The sequence below is a fragment of the Triticum aestivum genome, chromosome 4B, assembly GCF_018294505.1.
Source record: "Triticum aestivum cultivar Chinese Spring chromosome 4B, IWGSC CS RefSeq v2.1, whole genome shotgun sequence".
Lineage (NCBI taxonomy): Eukaryota > Viridiplantae > Streptophyta > Magnoliopsida > Poales > Poaceae > Triticum > Triticum aestivum.
The window spans coordinates 357,043,681-357,048,211 of record NC_057804.1 but is presented as its reverse complement, the minus strand read 5'-3'; the positions used below and the strand labels follow the sequence as shown (position 1 = coordinate 357,048,211).

The window sequence follows — 4,531 nt, the reverse complement described above, 5'->3', positions numbered from 1 at the left end:
GACAAATGCGCAACTTTTTCATATAGAACTATTTTTATAATTCCTTACAGTTTAAAAACGAATTTGAATACGGTCAAATTTGATTTTGAACACGATTTTTTTAAAAAGTTTGTCGAAATATGGCAAATAATATATCGTTGGATAGCTATCGAAAATGCGAAGGTTAGTCATGTTGTACGTTTTCTCTACTTCGCAACCGTTTAAGAGTAATTTTGAATACGGCATGACGGATCCTGCTGTTTTCTCGTCTGAAAAACAGAGTAGTCGTACTGATATATGTGTATGTTTGTACTGAGCTATTTTTTCTAGAGTAATTTTGAATGGTTCCGAAAAAAGGTACTTTGTACTGATGCTTGCATGGGTTTGTACTAAGCGTGTTTTCACTAACTAGACTTTGCTCTGTTTTTTGGGTAATATTTTTCTCATAAATTTTTAACGGTTTACTGTATCCTCGCCCCTGTACTTTTATGGTTTGTATCATCAAATGGAATGATATTTTATTCAAAAAGAAAATGTGTTTGCTTTGTTTCTTTTTTTAACTCAACATTTTTTTGACAATGTTGTTCTGAACTTCTCTCATTTTACAACTTGTACTGAGGTACTTACTAAGCAGGATTTTCATGGGATTTCTTTTTTTGCTTCAACTTTACAATTTGAATTTCTGTCATTTTTTTATTCCGAACGGACCACCGTTTTTAACTCGTACTGAGGTACGTACTACGCCCGAACTGGTGTTGCTGTCGCGTGTCTCGGCGAGGAAGAAGAAGCTCGGGGGCGAGGCTGGATTCGGCCGGCGGCTGGTCCGATCGGTAGGATGCTGCGCAAGGCGGGGGGTGAACACATCAATGGACACATGTACTACACAACAATGTACATCTGTACTATCCATAACAAAAAACTAATCTATTATGCTGTGTTGAACTTATAACTTTTTTAGCCGTGAACCTGTTGTATTTTTACAATGCCAAAGCTAGCAAATAGTACAAGATTCACCCAACAAGGGGCTAATTACATAGAGCAACTACACTAATACAACGGCCCGATCAGTAACTAGTAGCTAGTAGTAGTGGTTACCAACACACATACACATAAATTGATAACAAGGTAATGTACAAGTTCATGTACAGTAACGCTACAAGTTCAAAAAGAAACCTGAGATAATCCTCACATATTAGTTTTTCTGTAAACAAAGAAAAACCAATTAGACATACGGTTAATGAGTAATTTTAAATTGTGCTGAAGGCACACAATAAGGAGTCGTCATTCTGTACATCCTGACATAATCAAATAGACTGCAGAATTTCCCAAGCGAACTTCCAAATGTTTTTGTGAATTGAACCTTATTCATATTTTACATAGAAGAATTTGCAGTAGCATTTTTTGTGCAGATGGAATCTGCTACATAGAGAAATGGCAACCAAAATTATGTCACTTGCTGGCTAGCATCCACGAAAACTGAGACAAAATTGAGTCTTGTAGAAGATCAAAGTAATAAAACACTTGCTGCATCCATCAGCAATTATGCATGACCAAGCAATGTGCAAAGCAAAGGCGCCGGTGTTCTCCCTGTGTGTGTGTGCTCGACTTGGACGGATGTGCAGCACTTGGTCAAGTTGGTGGCTGCAACCTGTGATTCTACTTGTACTGTTTTCAATGCTCCACTTGGACGGCTGCCAGCACCCCTGCTGGACGAGCTCGTGGCCAAGTCCTAACAAGTACCTACATAACATCCAAATTTTCAACTAGATAAACATGATTTTTTAAGCCTTCTATGTACTACAAGACATCAAAAACAACATTTATATATAGCCTTCTATAGCCTGCTGGACAAGCACCTACATATAGGGGAGTCAGCAATATAATGACAGGTTAAAGGTTCAAAGACTGGTGATTTTACAAGGCCTCTAAAGCCTGAACTGATATGAACTCCTTTTTGACGAGCTACTGATTTTTTATATATAGCCAGCTATCTTTTTGAACACACACATTGAACCATTTGTGGGGTTCTTAACGAGTTGATGATAAAAAACATGTTGAACAGAACTTTAGGTTTCAAGAAGTACCAGATGCTTTTGGGTTCTTTTATGTACCTTTTTGTTATCTTATTTCTGAACTCCAACTCACAATTAAAATCACAATACACACATGTACTATGGTACTCTGATTGTACGATTTCTCGCAAAACCATGGGAGTATACTCTGTTCACATCCATTCTGGGTCTTTCTTTCCAAAGAGTGGAAGAATTTAGGACAAATGAGATGCTACTATGGCTCGATGAGCGCACATTGATTAAAGGGAGTACTGATCATTCATGCTTCCACGGAAGATCAAAGCCAGCAAGTTACGGTGGCGGAGGTGAACGGCTTGGGCATGCGGCCCCTAAATTAAATGGAGTTCTAACAATTAAGAAGTAAAGAAAGCCATCCTCTTTGGAGAAATTCTTGCACAGAGTATGCATTAAGGGCTTAGAGTTTTGCCCTCGATTCAACATCCATCCAACAGCTGCTTCTTGATGAGGAAAATGCTTAAGCTTCATGCAAGGCATAATTACTCTAGGAGGTAATTATGTGTCTACATTCACAGCAGTACTATAAAAATAAACTATAGACAATATGCATTTTGCCTAGCTAGAGTACAGTGCTAATGGTTGGCAACTCTTCTGAAATGTAGATGATTATTACTTCACCTGGTACCAAAAAATTAGGACAGTAAACAACATTATAAATTGAATTCCTGAATGTTATATGAAGATGAGGCAATTGTATTTATGATTTGGCATTAGATGTACTGAATAGCACAGAGAAGATGGACTAAAAAAATTGAACTAGCACAACTATTCTGCTTGGTGAAGATGGTGGCTTCAATTCTACATGGACTGATGTCCGTGCTCCACTTGGACGGCTGCGAGTAACCATGGTGGACGAGCTCGTGGCCGAGGGCGGCCAAGGCGACCACCTGAGACTGTAGGTGGTCGTGCTTGATCTCAGTAGTGAACTTACATGAGGTGGTGGTGATGGCCGAGGAAGTCAGAAATCGGCGCTGAAGTAAACAAATAAGAATTGTACTAACTAAAAATTAGAATTTGAACCGAGTGTGTCACTGAAGATGAACTTGTGCATCTACTTCTTGCTCCCGCACCAGTGTAACAAATTCAGGATGACATGAATTTTGTGTGCATATAATAAGATGAATGAGTGAGAGAAGAAAGAGACCAGTAAAAGGATTTTTTTTCACCTTGAGATGATATCTCTTCTTGAGGTCTTGATGCAAAGTGATGGTGTAGGTACCACATAACCACCAACTAAAGACCAGACCTTAACAAACGATGGTCTCTCCTTCCAGAGTCTGAACTTGCTAGCTTTTCATAATCTAAAGAGGTGTAAACCTTTATTGGCAAACTGCTGCAAAATCCCCAAATGCCATATAATATAAAATCCCCAAATGACATATAATATAAAATCCCCAAACTGCAGCAACATCTAGTTCAAGATAAGTTATGAATTCAGATCTTAATAAGCAAGAGAAACAGTGAAGAAAGGCTACATTTGTGTCCTCGGGCCATTCTTTAGGCACACTAAAACAAACATGCCGCTCATGTTAAGTATTCTTTCCAATAAACGTTCTAGAGTATCTTTGTTTAAACGTACTGTGGGGCGAACTTTTTCATTGTGTAGTTTTTGAACTCCTATGGTAGTAATACATGAACTCCCTGAGGACACAAATTCTTATATTAGCACCTAAAGTACAGATCACACATGAAAATTGCTCTAAGTGGAGAAATGATTTAGTTACTGAAGTTTTTGTTGTCTAGGCCCTAAACCACAATATGTGTTTCTAGTTTTGGTCTAACAAACTGTAGAATTTTTTTGATTCGAACTGCTACTGCAGTGTATACATATCTAAGTGAATTATTTTCCATCAACTAACTGATTTCACTTTTTATCTTGAATTCTACAAATATATTTTTGCTAGCAACTGAAAAAGCCTACAAAGATGTACACATTTTATAGCAAATCCTATGAGAGGAATTTTGATCATACCCATTTTGATGATACATTGTGTCAACATGTGCATAGGAAAACCACCGTTGCATAATGAGCAATTGATCAATTTCTCCTTTTGCTCACTTCTCTGTCCCTGCCTCAAGCGAAACCAGATTTGACATTAGCTACAAACGAACATGAACATATCAAAACTAGTAGGCGAGTGCACTGAGACATTTTAGCAAACACATGGCATGCACTCAGCAAAAGCTTATGCAGTGAAGAAGAAAGAAGGGGGTGGGCAGGGACCTGGGAGCTGCGACGGGTGAACTACCTAGGGCGGCCGGGTTGGACTGCTGGTCGCAGCGGCAGCGAACCCAAACGCCCTGGCCACACCAGGGTGACAGGCAACCAGAAGGAGGTAGAGGGGCATGTCCACGGCGGAGACATTGAACGGCCCATGGTTGCATGTTGAACTGTCTACACGCGCTGGGGAAGAGGGCCGGACGACGCGCGCTCGGGAGGGAGGTCATGGCGGCGACACACT

At 39.6% G+C, this 4,531-nt stretch overlaps 1 long non-coding RNA gene across 2 annotated transcripts; it reads right to left on the bottom strand.

The window, feature by feature from the left end:
- Positions 1 to 1,300: 1,300 nt before the first annotated feature.
- LOC123092169 (uncharacterized) lies at positions 1,301 to 4,525 on the bottom strand. Of its 2 annotated transcripts, XR_006444368.1 has the most exons (3): positions 4,294 to 4,525; positions 4,042 to 4,138; positions 1,301 to 3,402 (listed from the first exon to the last, which is right to left on the bottom strand). It is a non-coding gene; the product is annotated as an uncharacterized lncRNA (long non-coding RNA). The 2 variants fall into 2 exon arrangements; XR_006444367.1 differs by having other exon boundaries at positions 1,301 to 4,138.
- Between the last annotated feature and the right edge of the window lie 6 nt (positions 4,526 to 4,531).